Raw genomic sequence first — 21,809 nt, 5'->3', positions numbered from 1 at the left:
GCGATTCTAGGCGCTTCAGTCTGGAACCGCGCAGACCGCTACGGTCGCAGGTTCGATTCCTGCCTCGGTCATAGATGTTTGATATGTCCTTAGCTTAGTTAGGTTTAAGTAGTTCTAAGTTCTAGTGGACTGATGACCTCAGAAGTTAAGTCCCATAGTACTCAGGGCCATTTTGTACTTTACACTTCCTCCACACATCCTCGAACTCCGCCAACGCGATTTCTTTATATTTGGGGCCCTGAAGGAAGATATTGGTTGCCGTACATTTACTTCAAACGTGGAGATACGGGCCTGAGCACAAACACCATTCCTTAGTCATGCCTGCGCATTTTTTTTATTACGAGACAAGTGATAAATGAAAATGCCAGTTGAAGCTGATACGTGATAACTTGAAGCCGAGCAGAGTGATGTGTCGGTTTATTAGCGAAGAAAGCGGCAATTTAGCAGAAATGACGTAGTATTCAATGTAGTAAATAGTGGGAATGTGTAGCGTGGAGAACGGAATTGCATTACGATCACAATGGAAGTAGCATGTGCATACAGAGACGGGTGAAACGAAAAAGTTTCCAGACAATTATCATCGTGTAGTGAAATAGCCAATGTTAAAAGGCAACACAAATTTTTCGAAATTATCAACACAGAAGCGATCGCATATGAGTAAGCACACATAAGAGAGAAGATAGAGGAACTGAAGATTTAGGAGAACATCTTGTCGCTAATCTTCTATTTCCTGCGACGACGATTCCAGACTTCGACAGTGCTTGAAGGGACAATCATCATCACAAATCAAAATACACGTTGCACCAACAGAGATTGTGTACGAAAGAGATAAACACGTTAGTTTAACAATGGAAACAAGAAGCTAGCAGAGGGTTTATCGAACTGCCGTCAGCTGGCCGTTGTGGCCGAGCGGTTCTAGGCGCTTGAGTCTGGAACCGGGGGACCGCTACGGTCGCAGGTTCGAATCCTGCCTCGGCCGTGGATATGTGTGATGTCCTTAGGGTGGTCAGGTTTAAGTAGTTCTAAGTTCCAGGGGACTGATGACCTCAGAGGTTAAGTCCCGTAGTGCTCAGAGACATTTGAACTAGTTTTGAACTACCGACATAACAACTGTGTGTAATTTCACTCTGGATGAGCCCACGGAAAAAACGAACAGTAATAACTTTCCGTGTGAGCTCTGGTTTCCCATATTTCATTACGATGATTGTTTCTCATTATGTATACCAGCGTCATCAAAATATTTTCTCACTCAGAGGAGAATGTTGGTGAATGATTTTTCGTATGGATAATCTGTCGCTACAAATAAACGCCTGTGTTTGAACGGTGTCCAACCCAAATCCTGTATCATTTCTGTGACACTGGCTCCCCTATTTCTCAATAATACTAAAGGTGCTGCTCTTCTGTTAACTTTCTTGAAGCACTCCGTTAACTCTATCTGGTAAGAATACCAGACAGCGGTGCAGTATTATGAAAAGGGACGAACAAGAGTAGTTTAGGCAGTCAGTTTAGTACATCAGTTACATTTGCTAAGAGTTCGCGCAATAAAACGTAGTCTATCGTATGTGTTCTTTCCAATTTAAATAGTTCGTAATTGGAATTCCTAGGTATGTAGCTAAATGTACCGCCTTCAGGTTTGACTGATTTATCGTGTAACCGAACATTAACTTATTACTTTGAGCACTCAAGTGGATGAACTTGTCTTTTCTATTGCCAATTTTCGCACTATTCAGATACCTTTTCCAAATCGTTTTGCAATTTGTTTTGAACTTCTGAAGAGTTTACGAAATGATAAGCAGCAGCATCATCTGCAAACAAACTAAGACGCCACTAAGACTGATTCCTAAATCGTTCATATAGATAAGGCACTGCAGAGGCAGTGCAAAGCTACCTTGGGGAACGCCGCAAACCACTTCTCCTTTACTCGATGATTTTCCGTCAGTGACTATGAACTGTGAGACGATATTCCGTAAGTCCGCAATTTCACCACATACATATTCCTTTTCGATACGAACCATCGTCAACTTATCGCCTTCCCGTGGACATCTGTTTTGATATGGTTCCCGCAATATTCAGCGGCTGTAAAAGAGGCAACACAATTGAGGGTGCAACTACGTTTCCCTACTGGAAGCCATTACCTTGGCCACATCTGTGACCATTTACATTCGAGGAAACGTTACGTAGCAGATCTCACGTAGAGGTAAATGACAGTGGAAAACAATCAAACTTCATAAATTGTATCAGAATATTAAAAATAAAGTCATATAAATTAGATTATTCGCTAAGACGCACAATTTTATCGCATCCAAATGATTTATCCCACTACTTAAAGGAAGTAGTGAAATCACACTTACTTGAGATCTATGTGTAAATTTATCACTACTATTTCCATCAGCTGACATAAGCAATTTGAATATTTAAGTTTGTATCAAAAAATTCCTTTATTTTATCACTACACTCCAAATTGTATTATCAAATCTGAACTTAACTACACAATTTTATAGTCTGCAGCCATAAATTTTCGATAAACATTCAATGTTGCAAAATTCATCTTGATAGTCATTTCAAATCATATTTATCAATAATTAATTTTATTTTGCAAATAATTTGTATTAATTTATAAATTTATAAATTCTTAACACTCCGTATGAAAAATAAAGCAAGCTGTGTCGACACACAGCACTTGCGTCGTTCAAACAGAGAAATTTTTTATCTATCTAAATAGCTTCATAAATATTACTACGAATCTACATCTTTACCTGCTTCATGTGGTTATGTGTGTACATGCGTGTGTCGAAGGAAGTCATACGTCATACTCAAGAGCAGAAAGTACGCTAGCTACGTCTAGGTAAGGCGAAAGTGTTTATTAAGTACTGAATTATTTTGGTGTAACAGAAACAGGTTTGGTGGCACCATTTCGCGAGGGAGCATTCCCAGTGAGCTCTGTCAGTCACATTAAAGTGTGCTTCAATTGTACTATAATAATTTTATATGTTGAAAGGCGGCTACACTGAGCCACAGCGCCAGTGATTGCGCCAAAGAGTTTTATTCCGCCGTCTCCACTGACAGTGCTTGTCGAGATGTGGCAGTAGTCAGTGCTTGTGGAGTAGTGGGAGTCAAGTCGTTGTTGAGATGTCGTCGTAGTGAGTGGTTGTGCAGATCTTGCTGAGAGGATATTGATAGCTGTACTATTTGAGGCCATGTTTTATGCAGTTGTTTGATGGGCTAGACAGCAGATGTTGTTCGAATGGAGAGATTGTAATGATCAGAGTGGTTTTCGTCAATACATATGAAGGTAAAAAAAAAATTCCTTTTCTTTTATTATTGTTTCAGTGTCTTAAATAATGCGTCATTACAGGTTCAGTCAACTAAGCATCTGGCTTGTGTTCTTGTATTAGAGTGTAATTCTGGTTTCCTTACGCAATTATAGTATTTCTATTTTTTTAAATTACTTTAGTATAAATGGTATTTAAAATTTCTTGCCTTATTGAAGAAGAACCGTGCCAGATGTGTACGCTGAATCACACTTCCACACACAGAAGAGTTACATTTGTGCTTTGGTTTCGTACGTTTTATAGTTGCTGGGGACTTAATTAATTAATTGTGTTAACGGAAATATTCTTTCATTCTTTGTTGTTATTCTATGCAGTCAGATGGCGTACTAAAACTAGTCAGGGCCAACCGTTTACGAGACTTCGTAACGGGACAGTCATCTACTAAAAACTTAAAAGTATTTGCATTCATTATATTTAATTAAGCCCCCATGCACGTGGCGACCGCTGCTTCGGATCGTCCATTGGAAATCTTCTGATTGTATAAATATCAGACAGTAGTATTGTTGTAGTAATTCGTAGTTTAGTAGTTGTAGTCTACATTGCATGTGTAGATTTGGTAATTGTCACTCCTCTAATGCTATTTTTTGCAGAATTTCATTTTTGTTGCCTTGTATACGGGTTTGACAATTTTGTGCAATTATGAGGGTTTCAGTTATTCGTTAATAATAACGTAATATCGTTATTAACGTAATTACGTAATGACGTAATAATTTATTGCTTGTTACACTGCTTTTCCTTCTACCTGAGAGCTCCGCCTGACCGAGAAAGACGTCGTCCACACATAGACGCTACTTTTGAAAACATCATTCCCAGGCCTCCAGAGAGAACGAAAGGATGTTGAGGCCTGGTGCCTAGTTCCAATACAGTCCGTATATTTTCGAGGTCTGCTTGCCGTGGGCTTGATGGCTCTGCCCACCTTCGTAATAGTACTGTTTCCAACAGCAGCCAAGTCGGATACAATTGCACCTAAAATGATTTTAAAATTTCTCGGTAATTGCTAACATGGTGTTCGATGTCGCAGCTGTACCACACACGGACCTTGGAGATGTTGCCTAACCTAAAGGCGTGATACCTTTTGCTGCAGATATTGGTCACCTCTTTAGGTGGGTATTTTGTAACGCTGTGTTATTTCTTATACACACAGTATCTTTGGTTGGAAGCAATTACATTTTGCTGTTACATTATTATACTTATCATATAATTAACAACATGCCATTTCTATAACATGAAGTATTACATTACAAAATGAGTAATGTAGAGGTGGCTTGGCAAGGCTTTATCTTATATATATATGCTATGTTTGATTGGAAATCAGTAAAGTAGCAGTGCTTAAGGTTTTTGCAATGATGTCAGTATTACGTCCAGACGTCATTATTTCTACCAGTGGGGGATATGTGTTCCTTTCTAACTCACGCACTATGACGCCACACACGTAATCCAGTAATTTGATGGTGGATTAGCAGTGATACATAATATTCCGATACTTTTGGGCACATATTGATTTATTGTGTTTGGCTGAGAGAAGCATTATAACGTTCATGCGACACGATGTCGACGTGACGTCGAGGGCAGTGGGACACAACTTAAAATTTTGGAAAGACGCGAGAAATTGTAAAGTACGCAAATTATAGTATATATAAACATATACGTAAAACATGAACAGATACGTAAAATCCTGAAAAACGAGAGTACTAAATATCTGTCCGGATGTGGTCTCAGCAAGTACCTCGAATTAGGAAGATCGTGTAAACTTGAGGTCCTTTTGTTGCTTGGAGGTCTAAGGCGAGTTGGTTCTCTAACTGCCTGCTGTATGTAATTTTCGGGAAATACGCTCAGAATATTTGGAACAGAACTGCACAAATGCTGAACAGGTCGTTAATAAAACGTTATTAGCTTGTGAATGTATGACTTTATCATTAAGCATTTGCATATAACACACAGTCACACATCTGTAAAACTGAAGACATACAGTTACTTAGTAAAAGCAGAAGCGCTGCCGTGGCCCATCACGCAGATATCGACAGTTAAGAAATACAGAACACATAGCAGATACATCGAGCTGTACTGACGAACTGAAGATACGATAATTGCATACATGTCATAGACCAACTGACGGTTGCACTGTGATAACAGCACCACGAAACAAAATTCTATCGGCAAGTGGCACTTGTTTTTATCGCATGAAGCTCTTACAATATTCCTCGCAAGTCGTCGTCACCCGCTGTCACTGTAGCTTGATCAGGAATCTTATTCACGAAATTCTGCAATTTGTTTAACCAGCACATTTCCTGTCGCAGATTTTTATAGAAGCATCCGATTACCATTGTAACCCACCTTTGATCCTAAACTTCATGCAGATTGGAAATTGATTCACATTCGGAATTAGTTACAACTTCGACAGATATTACAGAATTGTTTCCAACAATATATAGACGGTTCCTTTAGCCTCTGTCCTATCCTTATGATGAACATTGCAATCTGTATTTAGGATTTAGTTGCTGTTTTCCTTCGGTTTCAACGAAATTTCTGTTCCTAATACTGTCCAATCATTATTACTTTTAATAAGCGGTATTAATTCTGAATCCTTACTCTATATGATAGATGCTCCTGCTGTTGGCTGGTATTATATTAACTTTCTCTACTTATAATCTACAGCACCCCTAGCCTTTCAAATTTACTTCTTGACCCAGGGTATAGCAGGCTGGTTACGTAAGTCTCTGTGGCTCAGTTTCATTTCAATTACTTACAGGACCTCGAACTTGTTATTAGAGAGATCGGTATAACACCTTGAGTTCTCCCTCGTCTCTGTCTACGCTTTCCAGGGTGCCTACGCCTACCATTGCACAGTAGTCGGGGCAATTCACATCTGCTTACAAACGTCAACTAATTTATCTCATGTTCGACAAGAGCTTTCAAAGTGTGGCTGCGTTGTGGTTGCTAATTTTATTCTGTTTTCAGGATCTGTTAAGCTAAAAGAATTATTAATCCCCTCTAGCAAATGAAGCAGCTGGTTACAAAAATACGATTTCTATCAATGTAACAGAATAAGCTATGATTAAAATTCCTGATTCCTGAAAGATTGTTGAGGATATAGTCGCTATCAAATTCAACAGAAATGTTATTATACGATAAATATACACTCCTGTTGACAGCGAACTAAATGTAAAACGGTATAATATAATATAATCTACACTAACTAAATAGAAAATGCCGATTTATTACGATAAATGATACATTGCGTAACAATGAGACATTGCAGAGCAACCTGTCCAGTAAATGAATTACACATTTCTTTATATCTGAGCTGTGACACTTTTGGATATTTTTAAGAATGAAAATAGTTTGGTTAACAACAGAAACTGATTAATCTTTTTTAGGAGTTTGGAAGTCATGTAATTTATACCTCTATTACGTCACAATATAATTATTCCAGAAACATTTATAATGTCTATAATTATCCTTTGATTAACATGACTTTGGAAAATGACATGGGAGGAAGGAAGTTACAATCTTTCAAGTAATACTGACTCATGTAATTATAAATCGCCTTAACGTATCTAATTAACATCATCCGTTCACATATCTAAGAAGAATAGAAAAATATTCTATTCATTTTACTGAAACATTGACATGTAAGCAAATAGCAGTAAATATATTATGGTATCTTCACGTCTCATATTAACCATTTAGCTGCTGCGCATCAAATTGCATACTTTGACCATGCTACTTTCTGAACGTGTAGTACTAGCAATTACGACATAGATTTAACCTAAAGAATCTCTCGTCATAGGCAAATACAAAACTGAGATGACTTCCTACTGTAAATGCATCCAACTATCGCCTGCATTCACTATTGTTCAATACTTTACTGCACAAAATCAGCTGATTGTTGAGCATATTAGGTGCCATCTGCGTTGCACCATTGTTCAGCTTCGAACGATTACCACTGACTCTAATCTCATATCCTACCTCATTAGTTGAAGACCACGTTTACAAATATATTACAACATCATCCCCTCATGAAGATAGCAGTTACTTACGAACATTAATAACGATGATAATTTGATCTACAACAGATTTGGTTCAAATGGCTCTGAGCACTATGGGACTTAACATCTATGGTCATCAGTCCCCTAGAACTTAGAACTACTTAAACCTTACTAACCTAAGGACAGCTCACGACACCCAGTCATCAGGAAGCAGAGGAAATTCCTGACCCCGGCGGGAATCGAACCCGGGAACCCGGGCGTGGGAAGCGACAACGCTACCGCACGACCACGAGTGAGGACTACAACACAGTTTCAACAAACCAAGTTATTTAATACATATTGCATAGAAAACGATTGGGAACACTTGGTTTCAAAAACAATGTATAAAAACATTCGCTATTAAATTATGATAGCAACAACATGCGATAATAATCAAAATACACTGCTGTTACGTTACAGGCTGGATAGATCCTTCATGTTGTATTAAAAACACGTCCAACAAACAGGAGCGCTATGAACTGTATCTAATAGAGTATTCCGGCATACTTGCTGGAGCAAAGGCATAAGCCCTTGTAATCGTAAAATTTTATGTATGCTTATTAAGTACGTAAAATTGTTAGAAAGGTCATAGTATGTTAGCTAAATCGTTAGAAATATCATAGTACGCTAACAATTCTGTGCGAGCATCAGAAACCAACGTCCTGCACTGGGTGGGATAATATGTGCCACAGCGAGCTGGTGTTATGGCTTAATCATTTGCAGGGACTGTACACAAAATCTCAACCTTTATGTTATGCTACATGCTGATTGAGTGGATGACTGTTGTGCCAATCAGTTACTAGCCAGAGAGCTATCGGGCACCTACAACATATCAGTTGCCTGTATCTTGTATGTGTGCCTCTGCCTGAGTGAATAATTGCTCCCCTAACGTCTCAAAAGACCAAAATGGAAATTCGTAGATCTGTCCGAACACTTTCAGTGAATATAGCCCAAGATTGAATTTTTACAAACAACTATTAACAGACTTCTGTACGTACCTCGCCTGAGTGGAATAATTCTACCCTACAAATATGAATATTAGTGGAACAAAATTGTACTTCGAGATCTGAAGGGATGACATGAAAGTACATGTCAGAAGATTGCAGACACAGACATGCTTTCTGAATTTCATTCTAAGGCGTCGTACTAGCATCCATCTACGTCTGCATATAAGTCTATAACATGAAAACCATTATGAAGTGCATGAGAGAGGGTAGGTCCCATTTTATCAGCTTTTTCGACAATTTCCCTTGCCATTCACGTACGGAGTGAGAGAAAAGTAATTGTTTACATGCCTTTGTGCATGCTGTAATTAACCTAGATTAGTCCTCACGTACCCTAATGTTGCGATGGGTAGGCGTGTCTAACATTTTCCTACAATCACCATTTAAAGCCGGTTTTGGAAACTTTTTTAGAAGATTTCTCAGGATAGTTTCCGTTTTTCTTTAAGAATATGCCCATTCAGTTTTTTCAACATCTCAGTGTCACTCCCACGTGGGTCAAACAAGCCTGTGACAATTTATGCTGCACTTATCTGGAGATGTTCAGAATACCCGCCTAGTATCGGCCACAAATACTTGTACAGTATCTTAGGATGGGTAACATGAGTTATTCGTAAAGCAATCTCCATTGTTGACTAATAGGGTTAAGTAGTTCTAAGTTCTCGGGGACTGATGACCTCAGAAGTTAAGTCCCATTGTGCTCAGAGCCATTTTGAACCAACGACGTGTATGTTTTTTTGATTGCTGTGGAGTGTGAACCAAGTGAACGGCGAAATGAACTCCTGCTATTTCACACGGCAATTTCATGACCTATAATTCTCCTGCAGTTTAGCCAGCATCATGTATCGACAAGCATTTCTCATGAACGACGAACGACAAATCAACCCCACATATCAACACAAAGTAACGTTCAGCGGCTCATCCAGCGACTTGCGGACTCTTACTGAATAACTTGTGATTTCGGTTTACCTCGTTGAACGGGCATGTCGTTAATAGACCAGTAAAAGTTGTACCGAGTAGAGATCGAAATTGAAAAATGTATTTGATGAATAGCAGCAGAAGCCTTAATCCACGCCTTTGTTCACGGAATCGAATCGAAGCTCACAATATGCGTAATTCTACGCAATTATGATCGTGGACTTCTTGTTCTGAGACGAGTCGGCGGCGTGATTCAGAGTCTTGGACGAGTTTATGACTAGCTGGACAGGGTTGGGAATGCCTAGATTAACGCTGTAGGGTCGAACATTGTAGGATGTCTTTGAGTTTATTCCTTTAACATGTTTCCGCTGTTTCCCTTGTACACCATTCACTTTTTCCCGTTTTGTGTTGGTAATGAAACTGGAACACGATTCGTGATTGCAGTGAAGTGTGAACCAAGAGAACGGTGAATTGAAAACCTCTTATTTCACACGGGAATTTGATGACATAGCATTCCCCTACGGTTTAGCCAACAGCAGTCGGTTATCGACAAGCGTAGTCATGTACGATGAACGATATTTGAACCCTGCATTCCAACTCAAAGTGGAGGTCAGCAAATTCATCCAGCGTCTACCAGACATTAACGGAATCATATGAGACCAACACAAGTGATAGCGGGTTACCTAGAAAAATGAACATGTCGTTTATGGAGTAGTGAATGTTGTGCCGAGCAGAAGGCGAAACTGAAAAAAAAAAATTATCTGATAATTAAGGGTTCCAGAAGTCTTATGCCACACCCTTACTCATAGAATTTCAACAAAGCTTACAATGTTCAACATTCTCCGCAAAACAGATAGGGGAACTATTACTCTGAGGCCAGTGGGTGACGTGAAACAGATACTACGATGATTGTTTCAGAAGCTGGACAGGTCTGGGAGTTCCTAGCTTTGTGCTGTAGTTTCGAAAACTGTAGGGTCTCAGTGAATGTCTAAGTGGCGCAATACTATCAGAGATACTATCCACCTGCTGATGGCGTTTGGGACACTCAGGAGGGTGTTGTGCTTAGGTGACTTGGCGTCCACATCATCCTGATCTGCTGCCGAATCATTAGCGACCAACTTACAAGGGTTCATAGCACTCGTAAAAAGGTGTGGAGCCCACAAAATAGAAGGCTATGAAATATATGAAAAAATCGAAGATGACAAAGGTGAGATTTATTGTGGCAAATGCAAGCCTAAATCGAAAGCTTACGCGTATGGGAAATAGAAGTAAAGTATTTATCGCAAGGGACACCAAACTCGGATCAGCTGAGATAAAACTGGAGCTACATGCCAAATTATTTCTTTAAGCCGCAGTATCAATTTTTGAAATATTCTTATAACTCGATCTACTTATTAACCACCGGACTCACGCCCAGATGTGACTGAAGATTTTAAGCTCAAACTCATCTCGCTTAACTTTTTTCCCCATTCAGACTGTCGTCGATAGAGAAGCTTGTAATGATACAGATATGGATAGAAATAATTATAGATTTCTTAGTGTTGGTCATGATGAGACACCTCGTTGATCATTGCTAAATGCCTTTTCTAAAAGGTACCTACCTTAGGTGGTTCGCAAGCCCACTAGAGATGGAAATATATTGGATCTAATGACAATAAATGGACCACACTTCTCTCAGGATGCTTATGCTCAGAATAGTATCAGTGATAACTTGCCGTTTGTATATGAGGCAGTAGTGACAGCCAGACAGTTGGGATAAACGTAAGTAATCCGTTTATTACCGTTTATTATATCAAAAGTAATCGCCATAACTGTGAATACATTTGTTCTACTGCTGGACAAGTCTGTCACTGACCTTACGGATAAATGTTTGCGGTTGCCTATGGTATCATGATAGTACCAAGTCGTACTCATCTTGGCCCCAATGAAAGCTATGGCCAGTAATCTCTTTCTTCAGTCCTCCAAAACATGGAAATCACATCAGCGTATTTGTAACAAGCCTAGCAGAATGTGCGCAGGCATTTTGTTGCCATGTTTATTTCGTGTACGCTGCAGAAGTAATTTGGTAAGCCCTTGCACATCCTCCACACAATCCCGACCTCTCCCGTAGTGGTTTCCGAATTTTCTGAATCCTGAAGGTGAATGTTCATCAACGCCGATCTGCTACGTAAGAAGAGACGGGACTAGTGCCCGTCCGCTTTGGACAGTGACGTCACAAGTGGCCAATCGAGTAGCGATTATTCTTAGTGTTGTAGCTCCCTTCAGTGGCTGATAAGTGTTTTTTGGCTTTTTTAAAAAAAAATCTCACGAGATAGAATAAACAGATCCACTTTATTAAGCAATCAGTAAAAAATCGAAACTGAAACATAACTGCAAAAGCGAAATTGGTAAACTGGTCTCTGGCGACTTGTGACTTCCTTGTCCAAAGCCGACGGGTTGTATCCCCTGCTACACTAGACCCGAAGAGACACAGGTCTGGGTACAAACATGTCCCTTAAGCAGATGTATTCAGTTTTGTTATTACGAGGCTAGTGATAGATGAAAAAGGAAGCTAAAGCTAGAAAGTGGTGTATTGTAGACGGGCAGGGGGCCTATATATTTGATGAGGATCTTAATGATAATTTTGCGAAATTGAGGAAATATTCTGTGTAGAAATACACTCCTGGAAATGGAAAAAAGAACACATTGACACCGGTGTGTCAGACCCACCATACTTGCTCCGGACACTGCGAGAGGGCTGTACAAGCAATGATCACACGCACGACACAGCGGACACACCAGGAACCGCGGTGTTGGCCGTCGAATGGCGCTAGCTGCGCAGCATTTGTTTACCGCCGCCGTCAGTGTCAGCCAGTTTACCGTGGCATACGGAGCTCCATCGCAGTCTTTAACACTGGTAGCATGCCGCGACAGCGTGGACGTGAACCGTATGTGCAGTTGACGGACTTTGAGCGAGGGCGTATAGTGGGCATGCGGGAGGCCGGGTGGACGTACCGCCGAATTGCTCAACACGTGGGGCGTGAGGTCTCCACAGTACATCGATGTTGTCGCCAGTGGTCGGCGGAAGGTGCACGTGCCCGTCGACCTGGGACCGGACCGCAGCGACGCACGGATGCACGCCAAGACCGTAGGATCCTACGCAGTGCCGTAGGGGACCGCACCGCCACTTCCCAGCAAATTAGGGACACTATTGCTCCTGGGGTATCGGCGAGGACCATTCGCAACCGTCTCCATGAAGCTGGGCTACGGTCCCGCACACCGTTAGGCCCGCTCACGCCCCAACATCATGCAGCCCGCCTCCAGTGGTGTCGCGACGGGCGTGAATGGAGGGACGAATGGAGACGTGTCGTCTTCAGCGATGAGAGTCGCTTCTGCCTTGGTGCCAATGATGGTAGTATGCGTGTTTGGCGCCGTGCAGGTGAGCGCCACAATCAGGACTGCATACGACCGAGGCACGCAGGGCCAACACCCGGCATCATGGTGTGGGGAGCGATCTCCTACACTGGCCGTACACCACTGGTGATCGTCGAGGGGACACTGAATAGTGCACGGTACATCCAAACCGTCATCGAACCCATCGTTCTACCTTTCCTAGACCGGCATGGGAACTTGCTGTTCCAACAGGACAATGCACGTCCGCATGTATCCCGTGCCACCCAACGTGCTCTAGAGGGTGTAAGTCAACTACCCTGGCCAGCAAGATCTCCGGATCTGTCCCCCATTGAGCATGTTTGGGACTGGATGAAGCGTCGTCTCACGCGGTCTGCACGTCCAGCACGAACGCTGGTCCAACTGAGGCGCCAGGTGGAAATGGCATGGCAAGCCGTTCCACAGGACTACATCCAGAATCTCTACGATCGTCTCCATGGGAGAATAGCAGCCTGCATTGCTGCGAAAGGTGGATATACACTGTACTAGTGCCGACATTGTTAATGCTCTGTTGCCTGTGTCTATGTGCCTGTGGTTCTGTCAGTGTGATCATGTGATGTATCTGACCCCAGGAATGTGTCAATAAAGTTTCCCCTAACTGGGACAATGAATTCACGGTGATCTTATTTCAATTTCCAGGAGTGTAGTTTGAATATGTAACGTGAGGAAGAGAATTACTTTCCGGAGACAACTGAAGTAGTTTGAGCGAGCAGAGACGGGTAAAACGAAGAGATTTCCAGGAATTTATCATAGCAGAAGCCTTGCAGCGAAATTCAAAATTTTTAGAAGAGACATGATATCTTAGTAATTATTTTACGAGAAGGCACGATGAAATTGGACAAGACGTAGAGATTTATCTAAATACATACATAAAAGCTATTTCGTCCACGTTGGAATCAGTGACCTTCGCGTTCGTTAATTAAAGTTGGTGAATGACGCAACGAGAGCTATTTGTGTCATTCAAAATGGCTCTGAGCACTATGGGATTTAACATCTGAGGTCATCAGTCCCCTAGACTCAGAGCTACTTAAACCTAACTAACCTAAGGACATCACACACATCCATGCCCGAGGCAGGATTCGAACCTGCGACTGTAGCAGCAGCGCGGTTCAGGACTAGAGCCGCTACAGCTACATAAATACAATTACGATTCTGTACCTTTATCTGTTTAATGTGACTATTAGTGATTGTGTGTGTGTATAATGAGGTGATGTGTCATAGCCGAGAGCAGATATGAGGCTAGCCACGTGTAGGTTGGGAGAAAGTATTTGTGTTGTGCTGAATTATTTTGGTGATACATTGGTACGTTTCGTGGTCGCATTTCATGAGTATTCGTTGACAGTGACGTACATCCAGTGATACTGAAGTGTGCCTCAGTCTTACTAGAGGTACTATTCCAGAATTAATAATTTTATCAGTGTTATTTAGACGGTCAGGTATATTTAATAATTAATATTTTAAGATTTGGACCACTTTTGTTGTGTCGAGAGCGCTCTGTACACAGTGGTTTTGAGGTTCATTGCTCACATCTTATCGACCTATCTCTGCGTTTAGTCCTGCGAAGATGTCGATGTTATCATATATAGAAACCATTGGTGTCTCCTACGTAAAACATTCTGTTTTTCGTTATTTTCAGGAATCTATTTCTATTATCTTCAGAAATCTAAAATGAGGAGTCCCATCCATCTAGCTGATGGTCTGTGGGATACTCACGAGCCTCCGTTAGTTTAGACCCCAACGTTTCTCCAGGAAGCAATGTCCTCACGTAAGAAGGTTTCAAATGTTAAACGAAAACATATCTTCCGCCATCATCCCCATTTTGTAAGATCGGGTTTTTCTGCTCCTCTTGAGTTGCTCCAGTAGCTCTGAACGTTGCTTCAGAACAATATTCACCAGAACACACTTATTGGAAGTTGGTTTTTTTGTACGCTGACTGTTACATCGAGTCAGCTTGCTGGTAGTCTAGAATTGGTAACCAAGCGAAATTTTTGTCCTAGTCCTCTCTTTTTGAGAAAACTGGTGTTTTAAAAGTGCGCCTTTAGTTACTCTACGTATTCCGAACATTGCTCCGTAAGTACTATCCCGACAAAGAAATAGTACAGAAATAGAAATTAAACCACGTTTTTATCAGCTGCCCTCTTCACACTTTTGTCCGTTTCTGTAGTTGTTCTGAACGTAGTATGCTCTGGTCAAACACTGCCGACAAGTAAACAATATTGAAGTGGAAACCATACCAATTTACTTATTAGCCTATCTTTATATGCAGAATTATAGTTTCTAAATTTGTTGTGACTTACTCTAGTTCTCAACAGTCTCCGGAACGACATTTTTGAATACTTAATAAATATACTAATAATATGGAATCGATGTTGAAGTTTGCTCCCCTGTAGGTAATAACATTTTTGTGATCGTTTGAAAGTTTCCGTCATCCTCTGTATTCTTCCAAAATAGTATTTTAAAGCATCACAAACGCTGCAGATGAGTGGTGACATTTCTTTCCACTTATCACTTTAGAAAATTCCTGTAAGAAAGTGCTGAGCATATGTTTCTAAGTTTACAGGTATGTCTAGTATCTTCCCTTTGGGTTTCCTGCTAGTTAGCACTGATAGCGGTTCGTTCCAACATTTCGCAATGTTCCTTGTATCTGCACCCAACCTATTCAATCGAACATTTCACAAGCTCTGCAGGCTACGAAGACAAGGATACGAGAATGTATCTTGCAGATTGTAACACGTCGCTACAGAACTTTGTTACTTCTATGAGTAATTTCAGCCATAACAAGTGTTCGGTGACTTCAAGGATAGTACTATCATCCAATTACTCATGTTCCAACAGAAATGGTAGCCCGCAATGTTTTATCTGGCACCTGGCCCCGAATCGAGGAAAGTCATCTAACAAAATTTGGAGACACTGAGCTTCCGCAATTACCAACAAATGGAGTTTCAAGCAGACAAAGAAAGAGCTCCAAAATGCAATTTTTGGATTGACTGGATGCAATCCCATTAAAAATCTCACGGTCATGAAGATTGAACTTCACGACGGTGAAATTCACTCCATCAGTCTACATCCATAGCACGTCATTATTGTATGCAAGAACAATTTGCTGTGTTCGTAAAGTATTCACAATAAATCTGTATAGATGGAACAGGTTCATTAGTAAAAAGATTGAACAAACTAACAGGAGAACTCAGTTCGCACATCTATCTTTATCAAATCGTCACAGAAACGCCAGTTTCCAGACTGCGCGTCTCTCAAATGTTGAGCGAGTCTCAAAAAACAGATTCCATGCAATACTGGCTTAATGAAATTATTCACTTGCGTAGCAAGTATGACTCTCAGCGTATATACGTACACTTTGGTAGGTATAGTTAATTATTGTTGAGACGGTAATGTAAGGTAAATAGCGCGTTATATCACCAATATAAAATTTGGTGGGGAATTGTTTGAATTTCACATTGTGAATTCAACACGTATAAATGAACATCACTTGCTCAATACAGTCTATCGTCTTTACGTCAGGACGTAAATACAGTATTACACCAACATGACGCAGCGATTCTAGTTTTACTAAAACTGACGCATTACGAAAACGATGCGGCTTTCAGAAAACATTACCAATAAACAAAAAAATACAGAAATTAGCAATTACGATGTAAGTAAATGATAATTGTAACATTAATTGTAGGTTGTAATACAGCAACTGAAGTGAAGCATACAAATGATGAAAATGGTCAAAATGTGAAAAAGTGTAAAAATCGAAATGAAGGAAAGATAATTGAAAACCTGCACGTTGTCCTTCCTGCATGCTCTTACTTTGATAATTTACCCACGTCAGTGAAAGACTAAACTGTGTAAATTGAACGCAAGCACATGATATCTCCCACTTACTTTTCAGATACGATATGATTCAGATAGTTGCCTATTTGGAATACTCCAAACCATGATTTTAGTTTCCTAAAGTACCTTTTCCTTTTAACTGCTACATTAAATGCTCTACTTTTGTGACCTCTTAGTTAAGTATCATTTATTTGCCGGCATTGTAATTCAGAGCAACTGAAGCTAATCTGAATGAGTTTCATTTTTGGTTATTTCGTCAAAATATGAGGGCTGGCTCAAGATATGGTTTTGGTTGCAATTTCAGCACTGTTTGTCCGGAAATACTGTTGTTCTGAAGCAACGTTCAGAGGAGTTACTGCAAATAAGTGCAAGCGTTGAAATTCCGATTTTTTTGAAGTGGTGGCACGTGAGATAACCTGTTTTTGCTTCCCATTTGGAAACTGTTTATCTGTGGACATTATTAATCTGGAGCAGCGTTCATATATTTGTTTCTTGCTTTCAGATTTATAGACGTGTTCTTCTGGAGAAACGTAGAGCAAGAAAACAGAATTTTAAAGCAATGTGAGAACTTCAAAAATCTTTCATATTTGAAGCTTAACTTTCCTGACGCGCTCAGTAGAGTTTCTTAGCCTTGCCTACAGTCCATTCACATCACCCTGACTCCCTGCCGAAGCAACGCACAATGACTGGAAGCTCTCGTAAGAAGATATGGTGTTCACACGATACAAGATACAGAAATTTAGGTACCAATCGAAACTGACTGGGCTGACAGATTTTGTGGCAAATGAAAGTGAATATTGAAACCATATTCGTCTGTGAAATGGAAGTAGAGTATTTGTCGCAATAGAGAAAAAACTTGGAATCACTTACATAAAAAATGAAGCTACATGCCACATTATTCGGGCAAAACACAGAATCAAGTCTGATCATAATCTTTAAATGGATCTACTTACTGACAACCGAACCCACGCTCAGAGTTAAACGAAATCTTTAAAGAAAAACTCATGTCGCCAATACGCATATACTCAGTCATACCATAATGAGTATAGAAGACTTTAATCATACTGGTGTAGTTGGAAATAATTGTACTTTCGTAAGTGTTGGCCACGGTAAGACACTCTTGCTGAACATTTCTGTACACCTTTTGTAAAAAGTACCTACCTTAGATAGTTCGGAAGCCAACTCGTAATGGAAATATATTCAATCTGATGGCAGTTAATGGACTAGACCTGCCTGAAGGACGTTCATACTCAAAATGTTATAAGTGATTTTTGTGCCGTTGTATAAGAAGCATCACTTTAAACCGATACAGTTAAAAAAAACGTAAGCAAACTGTTTAATATTTCAAGAGGAAATGCCATAACTGTTACATCATCTATGCTGCTGCGAGACAAGACTGTCATAGCCATTATGGAACAATGTTTGCGGTTGCCTATTGCATTGTGACTGTACCAAGATGTGCTCCACATCGTTCAGAGCAAATCCATGGCCACCAGTGTCCTCCTTCAATCCTCCAAAATCAAGGGAATCAAATGGGGAGGGATAGAGATCTTTTGCAGGTTGTGCAAGGACTTGCAACGAAATTTCTGCAGCGAACTCAAAAGAAGCTTAGCAATATTTGGACGGGCATTTTGTGGCCTTAGTTATTTAGACTATCGAAACAGGAGGTCACTGAAGCACAATTATTATCAGCGAACTTTCCGAAGCAAGACGGTTCACAGGAGCAACAGTGTGATTCGATAGAATCTTTGTGAATTAAATGTTTTCATTTTCGTTATGACCCATCTTCAAATTATCGTCCTCCCGTGGACATACGATTTACTATGGCTCCGGCGATATCCAGCTGCTGCAGGAGATACATCTCAGGTGTGGGAGCTAATACATTTCCCTACTGACAGCCATTATTTTCGACACATCAATGGCTATTTCCATTTGTGCTAAGCAATATGTAGCAGACTACACGTAGAGATAAATGACAATGAAGAATAACGAAGCTGACTAAGTTACCTCAGGACAAGGGCAATAAACACAAAATATATTCGACTTTTCACAAGGACGCGTAATTTATACCTAGTCACTACTATTTAAATAAAGCAATGAACTCATGCTTTCGTGAGACCAAAATGTAAATAAATCATTACTTATTTCATCAGCTGCCATAAGCAATTTCGGTATTTACATTTGTTTCGTAAAGTCTGTTTATTTTATCACTTCTCAGCTAATTGTATTATCAAAACTGAACTTATCTAACATGATTCCATACTCTACAGCCATATAGTTTCGATAAACATTTCAAGTATCAGGTTTGAGTCTTTAATGCAGCATGTTCAATAATTTTCGGTAATTCGTATTATTTTATACTTTCTTAACTCTCCTTACAAAAAATTATGCAAACTGTCTTGACACTCGGCACTTCATTTGTCGAAACAGAGAAATTTTTTATCCTTCTAAATACCTACATAAATAATATTACGATTTTACTATATCTGTACTTACTTTATGTGCTTATGTGTGCATATCCGTGTGTGGAATGAAGACGTATGCCATAGCCAAGAGCAGAAGCGGGGCTACCCACGTGTATGTTGTTGTTCTGGTCTTCAGTCCAAGGACTGGTTTGATGTAACTCTCCATGCTACTCCATCCTGCACACTCCTTTTCATCTCCGATGAATTGCTGTTACTTACTTTATTATGAATCTGCTAACTGTATTCATATCTTCGTCTCCCTTTACGACTTAAACCCACTACGCTCCCCTCCATTACTAAATTGGTGACTCCTTGATGCCTCAGAGTGTGTCCTGCCAACGAATCGTTTCTTTTAGCCGGTTGTATCACTAATTTCTCCTCTCCCCAATTCTATTCAGTACCTCCTCATTAGTTACGTGATCTACCCATCGAATGCTCGGCTTTCTTCTGTACCACGACGTGTCAAAAGCTCCCATTCGATTCTTGTGTACACTGTTTATCGTGCAAGTTTCACTTCCATGCATGGCTATACTCCACATAAATTATTTCATAATGGGCTTCCGGACACCTCCGGAATGTTTATCCCAAGAGGACGCCATCATCAATTAACCATACAGTAGAGCGGTGACCCCCCAGGAATATTACAGCTGTAATTATCCCTCGATTTCCGCCGTTTGCACTAGCAGGACAGCAAGGTTGTTTTAGATGGTCTTAAAACGCCAGATCAGTCAATCATCGAGACTGTTGCCAATGTAACTACAGAAAAGGCTGGTGCCCCTCTTGAGGAACCATTACACCTAGTGTTCTCGTATTAATATTTTAGTCCTGTTATGTGTTCCGACAGTGTAATAATTTATAACACTTGTAAGATATTAAGGTGTGCACCACTTTTATTGTGTTGAGAAATGTCTGTACTCATTAGTGTTCACATTTACTGTTCACTTCTTGTCGGCTCGCCTCTGAGTTTACTCTTTTGAACATGTTTCTGCATTAATACATACCAATTACTTCGGCCTCCTACGTAAGAAATTCCGTATTTGTCTTTTTGAGTTTGTGGTGGAATCAGAATATGATTAGTTACAGCTGTGGAGTGTTAACCAAGTAAAGGGTGAAATGATGTCCTATAACCTCACGCGTGAATTTGATGACATAGTATCCTCCCACGGTTTAGTCAACAGCGCTTATCGGTAAGCACTTCTCACGTACGACAGACAACATTTTAATCTCGCATTCCAGCTGAAAGTAAAATTCATCAGCTTACTTCGGCAACTTGCAGACACTGACTGAATCATAAGCAGCAAGCACAAGTGAAAGCGGTAATACTAGCAAAATTCGCAAGAAGCTTATGAACCAGCGAGTGTTGTACAGAGTTGACGAGAGACGTGAAACTGGAAAAAAAGAATTTGATGAACGGGCGCTGCAGAAGCTAATATCCACGCCCTTGCTCACTGAGATTCAACGAAACTTGCAATATGCAGCTTTTTCCGCAGAACTGATCGAAGACCCCTTGTTGTGACGCGAGTGGGCGGTGTGCACCAGAGGCTTTGAAGATTGTGTGACAAGCTGGACGGAGTTGGGGCTTAATAGATTAGCGCTGTATGGCCACCGTAAATGGGTCAGTGGCGCACTACAAACCGAGGTCAGATCTATCAAGCTGATGGTGTGTGGGATACTCATGAGGCGTTTTTAGCGTAGACGACATTCCATCAACTTCACCCTGATCAGCTACCGAAGCATTCACAGTATCGTACAAGGATGGGCAGAATTCGTGAATAAGTGTGGAGTACACACGATACATGGTACAGAAATGTAGGTAAAAATAGAAATTGACAGCGGTGATAATTTTTGTTGTAATTGTAAGTATAAATCGGAAGCATTAGCGTGTGGTAAGTGGAAGTAGTGTATTTATCGCAAGACCCAACATACCCAGATCTCGCTAGGACACAAATTGAAGCGGCATGCCCAAATACTTACGCAAGACTCAGTATCAATATGTGAAAAGCCTTATAACTGGATACATTTACTGCCCACTTGACTCACACCCAGATGTAACCGAAAACTTTAAAGCCAAACTCATCTCGCTAAAGTGTATGTTCTCCACTCATACAGCCCTGTTTCGAGAAGATTTTCATCATAGCTGTATCGATAGGAAAAAATAAACATTTATAAGTGTTGGTCATGGTGAGGCACCTTACTGATCATTGGTAAATGCCTTTTCTAAATGTACCTAGTTAGTTCGGATGCCCACTCGTGATGGATATTTATTCGATCTAACGGCAATAAACTGACTAGACCTGTATGAGGATATTAATACTCAGAGTCGTATCACTGACCTTGAGGCGGTTATATAAGTGGGAGCCAGTGGAGACACGTTATACCAATGCCTGCTCCTCTACGTCAGAAGATGTGGCCGATACCTACATATACTCGCCTGGATAGAAGAAAACTGCTGGACGTTGACCATGGAAGCACTGAGCCTGCCGAGACGGGTGAAGCATAGAAGTTTCCGGGTAATTCTTATAGCAGCATCGTTGCAGTGGAACAGCAAATATTAAAGGAAGACATGATATCTTCGAAGTTATCTGAAGCGAATAAAACACAAAAATGAATGCAGATGTAAGAGATAAGATTCAGGAACTGAAGATGCAGCAGAACATCGTCTCCATAATCCTCTGTTTCTTGCGCCCAAGGTTCCGGACATCTAAAGTGTGAGAAGAGACGAATCGATCTCAGAAAACGAGAATATACGTTGAAGCAACTGGGGAAGTGTACGAGAAAGATATACTCGTTATTTTAACG

This window comes from Schistocerca americana, chromosome X (genome assembly GCF_021461395.2).
Source record: "Schistocerca americana isolate TAMUIC-IGC-003095 chromosome X, iqSchAmer2.1, whole genome shotgun sequence".
Lineage (NCBI taxonomy): Eukaryota > Metazoa > Arthropoda > Insecta > Orthoptera > Acrididae > Schistocerca > Schistocerca americana.
Note: the sequence above shows the minus strand (reverse complement) of the source record.